Below are 12,792 nucleotides of genomic sequence, written 5' to 3' on the forward strand. Positions count from 1 at the left end.
TAATGAACAAAAGGAAGTGGTGGTGCTGAGGTATCACTGAGGCAAAGATGCCGCCTTTAGCTTAGAAATGGAAACTCCCTGTTGGCCTCCTGGCCATGTCCCCCAGGCCCGAGACCAAAAAGCAATCTTTTCATTTGCCTCTCAGGACTTAAGAAAGAAAGCTCTTTCACTTCCGTTCCGTGTTCCCGGGAATATAAGGCCAGATGGCCGCGGCTTATTCTTAACAGCTGTTGGGTAATCCGTCCCCCGCAGCCAAGGCCGGTGGGGACAGGGACCGCCCTCATTGGTGCCTCCTCCAGATTCCTGCCTGTCAGGCCACCAGCCAGGGCCAGAGGCCTGGACAGACCCTTGAAGACAGAAATTGAAACTGGACTGATGACAAACTTCGAAGCCTGATGCAGGGACAGTCTGACACAGAGGAGGCATCAAGAGCGCAGTCGGGGCATGTGACGTTTGGGTCCCAGCCTTTTCCTGAGGAGAAGAGACGCGGCTGTTCCCATGGCGGAACCCCCTGGCCATGTGGGGCTTACCATTTCCCCCCGACTCCCTGGGAGTCCGGAGGGAAAGAGTTACGGGAATGGTGTGAGGGACCGGGGGTGGGAGCGTGGATGGAAAGGGACACACAGAAGCCTTGCCTCCCCACGCAGTGGAATCCAAACAATCTGAACTAGCTCAGGCTCGAAAGCTGGCATGTGCTTCCGAGCCGCCACCCACTGAATAGAGAGCGAGGTGGTCACCCTCGAAGAGCGCCCCTTACAGTGAAATGGAGAAGCGAGGGGACAGTGACTTGGTTTCAGGGAACCACTTTGTTTGACAGTTCGCTTCAGTGAGTCCAATTTTTCCATCCTTACCAACGCTGAATTATAGGAGATTTATCTTTGTAATAGTTCATGTGTCTTTCTTCCCTCTTGCTTAGAAAATCTGGGTTCTCTGAAGTCGGGAAATATGCTTTATTGGTTCACAGAAACATAGATAGGACAGGAGGAAGACCCTCCGCAGTCTGTCTGGATCTGCCTTCCCCGGGCAGAGAACTTTGGCAGGTGCAGGCTTAGGCCTCTGCAGCTAGCTGTGCTGCTTTGTTCGGGCTCCGGGGTTCATTTTCAGGCCTTCTTGCTAGATTCATTTGTGGTATTGCCTGTGAACACCATCATGCTCAGCTGCTGCTTTTCCTATTTTGACAGAGATGTGTGTGCAGACCCGGGTCATGCAGATACTGGTGCCTCTAAGTCTGTCCGCGCAGAGCACCTCGGCTCTGGCCCCCAGCACAGGAAAGCAGCGTGGCCAGGAGGGGTTAAGCTTCGGCTGAGGCACAGGTAAGAGGCCAGTACCGAGCAGTTCAGAACGGAGACTCGGCTGCTCGAAGAGGGCAATGGGGTGAGGATGGCACTGGGGCGAGGATGGTGAGGGGGCGGCTGGTCAGAGAGGTCAGGGGCGGTGGGGCAGGGAGGTCGGATAGAAGCTCAGCGTGTAGAAGGATGGCAATCTCAATGGCAGTTAGATTCTGAAGAACTCTTAAAGTTCTTGGGAAGTAATTCTGGGGTCCCTTAAATCATTCCATTCAAACATCATTTTAAAAGTGCATTCATAATTGTTTGCAGAGCTATAACTGAAAACATTCAAAGAGCTATACCCACGTAAAACTTTGGAAACCATCAGCGTGTTTAAATTGTACAGCAAGATTAATTAATTTCTTAACTTCATTTAAAACCTCTCTGAGGAATGTCCCAAGATTACAGTGTTAGCCTAACAAAGATTTTGAGCTGCTTACCTGTGTGAGTCAGATTGCGAGAGTGGGTGCACCCGAGAGCTCCCCGTGTGCTAGGAGGCATCTCGGGCTCCACATGTGCTCGTCGAATGCTCTCCCCAGTCCCGTGAGCCTTGTCCTGGTGGGAGAGCATCCAGCTAGGAGTTGGTGGATTCGGAGTCAGGCAGTCTGAGTCAGCTCACGGCCACTGCACTCTGTTGCCTCAACATCGGCATAAGAGACCCTACTTCATAGGACGGTTGTGGGGATCCAAGGAGATGAGTACTCAGAGCACTTGGCACAGCCCACTCACAGGGAAGGAGTGAATGTCAGGTGGCCGCGTAGTGCTGTTGTGGGTATCCTTATCCTGCTTGTTCTCCTCATTATCACAGAAGTCTGTGTGGCAGCAGGAAAGGCACATACGACAGGGGGTAAGATGGAGTCTGTGGTGTCAGACTACCTAGAATTCAAACCTTGATTGCAGTGGAACCAGAATTGCAGGCCCATTACAGAAGCTCTCCCTATTTCCAGTCTGTAAAATGAGTTTAATAACTGATCTGCCTGCTAGGTAGATCTTGCAAGGACTTAAAGAACTGATACATGCCAGGCACTCAGGGCAGTGCCTGGCATGTCATGGGTACATGTCATGAGTATAACAAATGCTGGTTATTGTTGTGACCAATTCTCCTAATTTCAGTTTGGGGGGGGTTCTTTCATATAGACATATCAACTTGCGTTCTAAATAAGTAAACATAAATGTAGATTAATGCAATCCCCAATTTGCGTATCTGGATTATCCATGTTTATGGATCTACAAATATACATGGAAGAATTTGTTATATTTTATATAATAAAACAATGCTTGTATCTGTTGTTTACATGAGATTGCATTTGAAAAACTGACTTAAAAGAAGTTTGTTTTTATTTATTTATTTTTTTTGAGACAGAGTCTCACTCTGTTGCCCTGGGTAGAGTGCCGTGGCGTCAGCCTAGCTCACAGCAACCTCAAACTCCTGGGCTCAAGCGATCCTCCTGCCTCAGCCTCCCGAGTAGCTGGGACTACAGGTGCACACCACGATGCCCGGTGAATTTTTCTATCTTTAGTAGAGACGGGGTCTGGCTCTTGCTCAGGCTGGTCTCGAACTCCTGAGCTCAAGCGATCCTCCCGCCTCGGCCTCCCAGAGTGCTAGGATTACAGGCGTGAGCCACCTCGCCCTGCCCTGTCGGTAGGAATTCTTACGCTGTCACTTATTTCGGCAGAAACTTCTCCTTAAAACCTGTCAAGCCTTGGGCTAGCGTAGTTCAATGAATTGGTAAAGGAAACAAAATGTTTCAGCTTAAAACGGAAGATATTCCAAGCCAGCCCTCTCTTCCAGAAACTTCTTATTCTTTCCTTACTTCTCCGCTGGTCACCACCATCATTATAAAAACTGATCTAATGATTAAGCATTCGCCCGTACATGGTGTGATGGATTATGTGCTCTGTAAAGTAAATCAAGCTGAAAGGATAGTAGAAGCTCAGGATTTGACTCCCTATTCATTCTCAAGTGCGTAGCAAGGTTAGTTCCGCTGGCACTTGCCCTTGGCGGTGAGTTCTGCCCTGGTGCTGCTGACTTGGTGCTCTCGGGACAGTGTGCTGCTTTAGGACGCTGCCGTGGGACATTGTAGAGCCGCTGCTTCAGGTGCCTCCCAAACTGCGGGAAGCTGAAAGCAGTCAGCACACACTTTTGCAGACAGTGGCATTTTTGCACCTGGAGGAGAGCATGTGTTGAGCAGAGAAGATCCTTTAAGGAGACTTCCTGATGTCAGTTTGACGCATTTTGTCATCAGATGATTTCCCTTGCTTCCCTCCTCCTCCTCCTGCCCACAGAATGGAATTCTGGCATTCCTAAGCTGTGTGCCAGTGCCCGAGATGTTGGTCCTTCTCAGGAAAAGTTAAGGGTCACCTTCTCTTCTTCCCTCTTACAGAGGAGGACTTGAATTTCAATTGGGCAGTTCACAGAGGTGACTGTCCCTGAGAGCCCCTCCCACTGGCACTGAGCTCGGCAAGTTCAGGGCGGTTCAGGCTGTCTAACTGGAGGCACATGGAATTATCAGGAAGCCTTTACCACCTGGGGGGAGCAGAAGGAGTAGCAGAGTGAAATGGCTTTTTATCCCACTCCGGAATATGACGTCCACTTGGCCAGAGGGTTGCTGTCCAGGATGTTTCTGTTTGCCACAAGGTAAGCGCAGTAATGTGCTGGAATGAGATTCAGAAGCTTTCCTGGCAGGATTCTCATCTGATGAGCCTTTAACCGGTGCATTTTTGATGTCTTGATGTATCTGTTTATAAAGAAAAATAGCAGCCACATGTTAAATTTCAGGCTGTTTGTCTAAATTGTCATGAAAATTCTCATTATTTGAGTATCTCACATGATTCGGTGTACTAGTATTTCTGTTTGGGAATTTGCAATCAGTCTCCTATATATAAGTACAGTCGCCTTATTTCTTATGCTGTGCATATCTAGAGTGGCTTTTTATCCTATTCCAGTTAGCAAATGCTTTATGTTCTGTACTTCATGGTTTTGCTTTCCCATTTCCCTGGGGAATCTCAAAGTAACTATTTGTGTTTCTTACTAGGAAAGTTCTTCTCTATTCTCCTTGCTGACATTTGTATAAAGAAAAGGAAGTTTTTATTTTATTTTACCTGCACTCATTCCTTCTCGGAGGCTCTTTCTTTCTTTATGTGGATCTAAGTTTCTGATCTGTATCATCTTCCTTCTCTCCAAAGAACTTCTAACACTTCTTGCGAGGCAAGTCTACTGGCAGCAAATTCCCTCAATTTTTGTTTGTTTGAGAAAGTTTTTATTTCTCCTTCACTTTTGAAGAATAATTTCACAGGACACAGAATCTATGTTAGTAGGGTTTTGTTTCTCCTCTCAGTACTTTTTTAAATATTTTACTCCACTCTCTTCTCGCTTGCATGATCTCTGAGGATGTAATTCTTATCTTTGCTCCTCTAGGTAGGGTCCTCCTCTGCCCCCCAACTGGTCCCCCAACAACTTTCAGGCTTTTTTTCTTTATCTTTGATGTTCTTGCTGTAGTTTGAAAATGATATGCCTAGGTGTCATGTTTCTGGCATTTACCCTTCCTGGCGTTCTTTGAGCTTCCTGGATGTGTGGTTGTGTCTGACGTTAATTTGAGGAAATTCTCAGTCATTATTGTCTCAAGTATTTCTCTTTTTCTTTTCATTGTAGTGTTCTCATTATGTGAATGTTACTACCTTTTGTAGTTGTCTCTCAGTTCTTGGTTATTTTGTTCTGGAATTTTCTCAGTTGTTTTCTCTTTGCTTTTTGATGGTAGAGGTTTCTATTGAGATGTCTCAAGCTCAGAGATTCTTTCCTCAGCTGTGTCCAGCACACAGGTGTGGGGGCCTGGGGTATGTGGGAAATCTCTGTACTTTCTGCTCAAGTTTGCTGTGAACCTAAAACTGCTCTAAAAAATAAAGTCTGTTAAAAAAAAATGAAGGAATAGAAACAGAACCTGTGAGAATAGTCTCAATTTTAAAGAAAAGGTATAGTCTTCTCTTTCAACTTAGAGATTATAGTCATACATGAAAAGTATTGTTTGAAATTGTCAATTGTACAGTATTTAACTCCATCACAATTAAAGGTTTAAATATGTCATTATATTTTCCCTTCTTTAAAGTAATTTGAATTTAGCTTTTATCCATATATAATCTTGATTTGAAATTTTTGTTCACAGTTATGCTTAATACCAATGCTTGTAGGGATGCTTAAAAGAAGACATGATATGGAAAAAGTGTTAATAGTAGATGCAACAGTCATGGTAATGTTCAACATCTCAAGCTGACTTGAATGTTATTATAGGCATACATTTTAGTATGATACCATGTAAAAGGTAAAACAGAAAATATGAACTGCTTATATTATAAAATATTAGTATACTCATATAGAGAGAGATTATAGGGCTGGTTTTTCAAGTTTTATTTGGCATTCTTTCATCTGAAAGTGAATAAGAGAGCATTCTTCTGAGTTTTATTATATTTTCCCCAAGTGTCAGGTTAAACACCTCCCTATTATAAGATTTATTGCGGAAATATTGGTAGTTAGAAATTGAGGAGCTGGAGCAAGTGTTCTTAAAGTTTTCTACATTTTCATCTGCTCTGCCTTAAAACTTTCACTATTCTTTTTATTCAGGTTCCAGTAAGATTTGTAAACTTTATTTTAATGAGCAATTTCTTTTCTAGTGTGATTTGAAAACAGATTCTTCTTTTTACCGTTGTTTAATGTTTTAACCGAAATTAATCCTTTCCACCCTTGTCTTTGTTTTCTTGTTATCATTGATTTCTTATTTGTAGCCTCTTCCTTTAAATAAAGAGGCAGACAGTGAAATAGATAAGAGAAAAAGACAGCACAGTGCATCAGACTTACTCCAAAAAAGAATTCAGTTTCTTCAGTGTTAGAGGTTTGGGAGGTGGTTTATTTTTGTTTTAATGGACTGGTGTTTGCAAGAAAGCATGGCCAAAAGGTGAGGCTTCTGCCTCGTACACACATGCAGAAAACACGACCCTTCATCTGTTTTGACAAATGAAGTTTAATTTATTCTTTGGCATTGTATAAAAATTAATTAGCTTGATTTGGAAATATTTTGGTTGGTATTTGGACTTTCAACTCTCAAAGACTTTCAACTCTTCTGTGGGTTTATACATTGAGGAGTATGGTTTCCAGCTGTAGTAGTAGGGTCGGCTTCTCCCACCCTCAACCTTGCAGCCCCCGGGGGAGGGGAAGAAGCTATACACCTTTTGCTGTGCCTGGCTGAGCTGCTCCTAATTTTTCTGCCAACAAGAATCCTCTGGGAAACCCCCAGCCATCTTCTCCCCCCCAAAGCAGTATAATTCAGGGACGCCCATAATATTTCTAGTTCTCTGAAGCTATCTGAGCCTCTCTGAGATCCATGAGAGCCTGTCTGCGGGTGTCTACACGTATCTGTATGTGAAAGATAACAACAAACCCGCAGGGAGGTGATTTTTTCCTATCTGAGTTCTAGCAACATATTCTATGGCACAGAGAAATAGCAGTGAAGAAAATTCTAAAATCATATCTGTTATCTAAATAAATTGGTAGGTTGCACCCCTGTAATATTTTAAAATAAAAAAAAAGAAATAACTGAAAAGCATTTAGTTGATAAAGTTAAAAAAAAAAAAATTGGTAGGAACCAGTCCCTCCTTCCTCCAACAAATAAAATGCCGGGTTCCAAGTTGAGAGTTGAGAAACAGAAATTATTTGTTGATAATTAGAGTTTGTGCTATTCTGTTTACGCTATGCTATTCTATTGTAGTTGAGTTTCTAAGTCAATGAAAGGCAAAGATGGATGCTATTAAAATTACAGATCATAGGTCTTATAGTGTATGCATAAAATTCTGCCATGATTTATATGCAAATGTTGACATGTAGGAAGGACAGTTGAATTTTCTGATTCTTCTGTATGTATCAGAGTTGAGGGGAAAGGTAGAAAGAGGAGAATATTGAGAAAAAGAACATTGCAATCTAATCATCCCTGGTGACTAAGTGAAAGACACCTTATTGCTGGTCTCTCTGGTTTATAGTAATATTTTTGTGCAGTAATGAACAAAACTTAATCTTCAAAATATGTTTTGGATTGGAGGATGGGAAAGAGATAAACAAGTAGTAAAAGGAATGTTGGAACAGGTGTGGAGGAATGAGGTAAAGTAAGGTACAAGAAAAGGGTTTTTATCTTTTATGCCAATCTGTTGGTGGTAGAATTTTATGTCTGCATGTTAGCAGACTTCACACTTACTTGTGACTCAGTTGTCAAAGCCAAAAGTCCGCAGGGCATATTATCAGGATGTGACAATTAAAAAGAACTTTCCTTTCCAAAAGGGACTGTGTATTGCTGTGAGGGTATCTTACCTAATACATACCTCTCTACCTACTGAACCGCTTTGTAAAGACAGAGATATTAGTGAGGTAACTATAAAAATCTTTGGAAAAGCATATTTTTTAGATTTTTTTGTGAATCTAAAAAGTCTGAGGGGGAGGCTTGAGGTCCCAGAAATCGTTGTAGAAGCAAGGGATTAGGGATGCTGTGAAGAGCCAAAGGATTTCTCAAAAATAACGTCTTTGCCAACAGTGTGTTAAAGGACATGACTACTTTTTTTATATTTTGGAAGATGCTTTTTTTTTTTTTTTTAAACTCTTAAAAAATTCTTGAGAGATTTTCTGTCTCCGATGAGCATGTAAAAAACATCTCAACAAAAAGTGAGTTTTATTCCAGAGAGTTCCACCTGGATTCTGGGAATGAAACCGTGTTATGAGTGCGGCTCAGTGCAGCTTGAGTTTTCAGTTGCTGTTATTTTTTATCATCAGTATTTGGGGCCTATACTTTTTCTGTAAATAGGAAATGCCTAAAAAGGCATTGTTCAAATATGAAATATCTATTCTTCTATACTGAAGAAGATACACAGAAACAATTTGGGAACTCCTCCCAAATTACTTGTACAGTGACATTTAATTATGCATATTGAGTTTGTTTCCTCTTTAAAATGTGAAGGGAGTAATTTAGCAATAATTATCAAAATTGCAAGTATATTTACTCTTTGAGCCAGCAATTCCACTTCTAGGAATTTCTATAGACATGTCAACATACGTAGAAAATAGTATATGGACATGGTTATTCACTGCAGCATTATTTGTAATAGTGAAAGACTGAAAATCATAAAATGTCTCTACCAAAAGTTCTGATAAATATGATACAATATGTACACAATGGAATACTAGGCAGCTAAAAGGAAAAACAGGTATGAGGAAGCTCTGTAAGCACTAATATAGAATGATTTCCAGTATTTATTGCTGAGTACAAAAAACAAGGGGTAAAACACATATAGTTCCTTTTGTGAAAGGGGCAAAATGAGATTTTATGTTCATGTTTGCTTGTATTTGCATGACAAAACACTGGAAAGGGTACATAAGAAATCAACTACAGTGGTTAGCTGTAGGGGCAAGAGAAATGGGTGTGGAGGGGGAACACCAGAAGTAAATATGGGGAAAATATATGTTTGAAATATTTCCTAATTTAAAAATAGAGGAAAAATGGGGAAAACACAGCAGTGACACACAAAAAGAACCTTGAAAAAACTATGGTTTATCCCCAGCTAAGCACAGTGTTCAGTATATATCATAAAGACCCTCCATTCAAATCCTTGAAATGTTCATTTAGAAGACCTAATTTACAGAATATATCGATGTATTGTATTTTGTTTCTTTTTTTCTTCCTTTTATGGAGGGCATAGGGGGATTGGACTACAACTTTGTTATGATGGACTTTGTCTTCTATTACAGTATTTGACAGGTAGATGGATTAGTAAGTGGATTTAAGAAATAAGATAATTTTTATTTTGTGGTGCTGCTGGTAGTCTGAGTATATTTTATATTCTTACACATTTGACTCATGTCCAGCTGGTTACTGGCATGGTTTTTATCATGTTAGTGCACCCAGAAGAGCCCATGCAAAGTCTCAGCTCATCAAAGAACAGCTTCCACAAAAAAATTAGCTCTTAGATTTTTTATTTTCCAAGTTAATGGTTATCGCCTTCTCCATTTATCCAAAACATACCAATCCTTCAGGGTCATCCAAAGTCCCACTCTACTACCAAGTCTTTTGGCTAACTTCAGACCCCAGTGATGTGAGCTTTTGGTGCTTGTATCAAAAATGCCTCTGAAGCCGAGATGGCCCCGCTTGTATGGTCTAAGTTTCATACCATCTGCTCTGCACTCACAAGACTCTGGCAACACTCTGTTGTGTTCTTTGAAAACCCCAAACTTGTTTCCCCTTCAGGGATTTTGCATTCATTGGTCCTTGTGTGCTATATATCCTTCTCCCAGCTCTTTGCATGGTTGGCTGTTTCTCATCATTTAGGTCTTGGTCCATCACACTCTCACCCAGTTTCATTTCCTTCAGGGCCCTTATAACTATATGAAAATATGTTGCTTTTTTATTTGATCACTTGCTTACTGCGTGTCACCAGCCTTGCCCGTCCCACCTCATTGCATTGTGCTCATTGCTGAGAAATGAAGAGCACAGGCTCTGGAGACACGTGCCTGAGTTTAATATCAGCTGTGCTACTCACTACATTTTTGACGGTGGATCCATTGTTTTTGTCCCTCTTCCATACCTCATTTCCTCACTAATAGTCCTGTAACATAGATAATGTAAAGGTTAAATGAGAAAATACTCGTCACATGGCTAGAATGGTGCTTGGCACTCAGTGGGCACTCAAATATTTTTTGAGTAAATGAATAATATCCTGATTTTTTTAATTGCATTTCTTGCATCTAAGCCTCCGGAACAAGATTATAAACTCCTTGAGGCCTTCCATGACCTTGCAGAGCTCCAATTATAATTTAGCCAGGTAGAAGGCACATAGTAGGTGGTCAGTAAATACTGCTTGAAATACCTGAACTACTTACTGTAGATTTCTCAGAAACATGTTTTGCATTCCCGAATCTCTCTGTTAGGGCAAAATCATACAAGAAGGACATCGTGTCACTTGCTAATTCCAGTTTCATCAGCCTACCCATCCCACGCCGTTAAGCTTCCTTGTTTGTGGTTAGGAATGCAACAAAAGGACTTTGTTTGAATAACACCCACACACAAAACTTAGTTTGCTGAATTTTAAAATTAAATCATCTTCTGACTCTTATTGATATGTTCATGATGTAATGTGCTTTAGGAAAATATGTCCTTATCTTAAAGATCAAAGTGATCCCAAAATGTAAAAGCATGTTGTGCTCTGTAGGAATGCTTATTAAATTTTTTGCATCATTGAAAAAGTCAGTAAACAACTATTTGACTTTTCGGTTATCTCAAGATCTGATGAATTATATTTTCAAAATGGGGGGCTGTTTGTAAAATGCTTTGATTTTTCAATAGGTAATACACGTACATGGTACAAAATTTGAAATCTACAAAATAAAATATAGTGAAGTTTTCTTCCCCAGAGGCCGTCACTGTTTCTAGTTTAAATACCTTTCAGAAATACTCTTTACATTTATATATATGTGATTATGTATGTTTTCCTTCACATACTGTAGCATATAGTACATATAATTCTGCATCTTACTATTCTCACTTAACAGTATATTTCTTAGAGATATTTCCATATCAATATATATAGAGCTACTCTGTTCTTTTTATTTATGTAATTTACATAATTTAATGCTTTTTTTTTTTTTTTTTAGAGACAGGGTCTTGCTCTATCACCCAGGCTGAAATGCAGTGGCACCATCATAGCCCACTGCAGCCTCAAACTCCTGGGCTAAACCAAGCCTACTGGCTCAACCGACAGGTGCACATCACCATGCCCAGCTAATTTTTCTTATTTTTTGTAGACACAGGGTCTAACTGCCCAGGCTGGTCTCAAACTCCTGGCCTCAAGTGATCCTTCTGCCTTGGCCTTCCAAAGTGCTGGGATTACAGGTGTGAGCCACCACACCTAGCTTTCCCTTCTTTTTAGTAGCCACACAGCATTCCAGTATATGATGTACCACACTGACTTAACTAGTCTGTTATTGATGGGCATTTAGGTTGTTTTTCAATCCTTTGATAGATAAGTTATTTTTAAAATTTTTTGTTAGATGTTGCCAAACTGCTCTTCATTCAGATTGTACTGATTGACACTTCCATCAGCAAGGTATGAGATTTGGTGGGCTATTTTTGGTCATCTTTTCCCATTCTTCTTTTTCCTTATTTCATCACTTAATTCCTATATGTACAGTACGGAAGAAACCTAATAAAACAAAGATGTATCTCTGAAGCCTTCTCCCAACATACGTTCTGCATCTAAAAGAAAGTTGTTTTAAGACCTGATTTGCTTGTTTGTTTCAAAATCATCCTGTTCTTTAGCTGTTAGGCCTGTGCTGAGACCCAGTGCTCTCGCCAGCGCAAATAGTCACCTCCCCAGTCTCCTCCAAAGAACAAGCTCCCGTATTGAGTTTCCTGTCTTGGCATTGTGAGTCTCGGGGTTACTTTCTAAAGCACTTACTGTATCTTTCCTGTAGAAATTATTTCATTTGTTCTTCCCTGCAGAATGTGCGCTCCTTAAGGGCAGAGACAATATCTTAGTCGTTAATTCTTTTAAATGTCTCCTTAAAACATCTTTTAAATATTTCAGAACATCAATTTCAACTCTTCTAGTCCTCATTTACTACTGCTCCGGATCCCCAACACACTACGTGAACCCCTCACTCTTCCCCCTTCTAGGCTAGGCTTCATCAGGAAAGTAGACGACATTGGTGCTAAGCCCCTTCAGCTGTCCCATCCACTGCCTCTCAAACTAGCTAGCATCCTCCTTTTTTCTTATTTCTGTGGCACTAGCATCCTCCTGCAGATGAAGCAACTCCATTTGTCTTGTCTTCATTGTTCTAGGCACAGTCTCTTCTTATACTTCAAGTCTGATTCAGAGCTTTCAGTCAGGAGTCCAATCATTTAGGAAGGAGGTGTGCCGACCGGTGTTAAGTATTGTTCTTCAGGGTACCTCCTGTCTCTCGTAGGATTTCAAACCAGACGGCTTCTCTGAAACCCCTGAAGTTCCTGGTAAACATCATCTCATGCCTCGTCTTCTTGACAGGAAGAGGGGTCTTCTTTCTATGGAGCCTGTGGGATTTACCAGGGCCTGTTTCCTTTGGGCGGGAAAAGCTTCTCGGCACCAGTCTTTTTAGCTACGTGTAGACAAATAACATTGGCTGAAGCCACCAAAGAGCCACCCTGAGTGTGAGGGCGGTGCTGGGTTGAGGATACTCTTCACTGGCGTCCATCGGTCCCAAGGCCAGCACCTCGTCCCAGGGCTAACATCCTACCCCCAAGCGGTCCTGCCAGCTCCTTCCCTAGGGAGCCAGAACATGTGGTGGGAAGATGACAGTTTGTTCTTTCTCCTAATGTATTTTGAGCCCCTTTGGGTCCAAAATGATGTGCATATGAAATACTTCTAGGTGCCTCATGCAAAAGAGACTTTATTTCTTCATTGAGGG

The 12,792-nt window shown here is 41.4% G+C and overlaps 1 protein-coding gene across 1 annotated transcript in view; it reads left to right on the top strand.

Annotated features, from left to right (window-relative positions):
- The first annotated feature begins 1,185 nt into the window (after positions 1–1,185).
- The window catches only part of SHROOM3 (shroom family member 3), a 55,170-nt gene continuing 43,563 nt past the window's right edge, over positions 1,186–12,792 (top strand). Inside the window, exon 1 of the mRNA XM_045532863.1 lies at positions 1,186–1,313. The gene's annotated coding sequence lies outside the window, so the exon portion shown is untranslated. The remainder of the gene's footprint in view (positions 1,314–12,792) is intronic.

The sequence above is a fragment of the Lemur catta genome, chromosome 19 (genome assembly GCF_020740605.2).
Source record: "Lemur catta isolate mLemCat1 chromosome 19, mLemCat1.pri, whole genome shotgun sequence".
In the NCBI taxonomy this organism is placed as follows: domain Eukaryota; kingdom Metazoa; phylum Chordata; class Mammalia; order Primates; family Lemuridae; genus Lemur; species Lemur catta.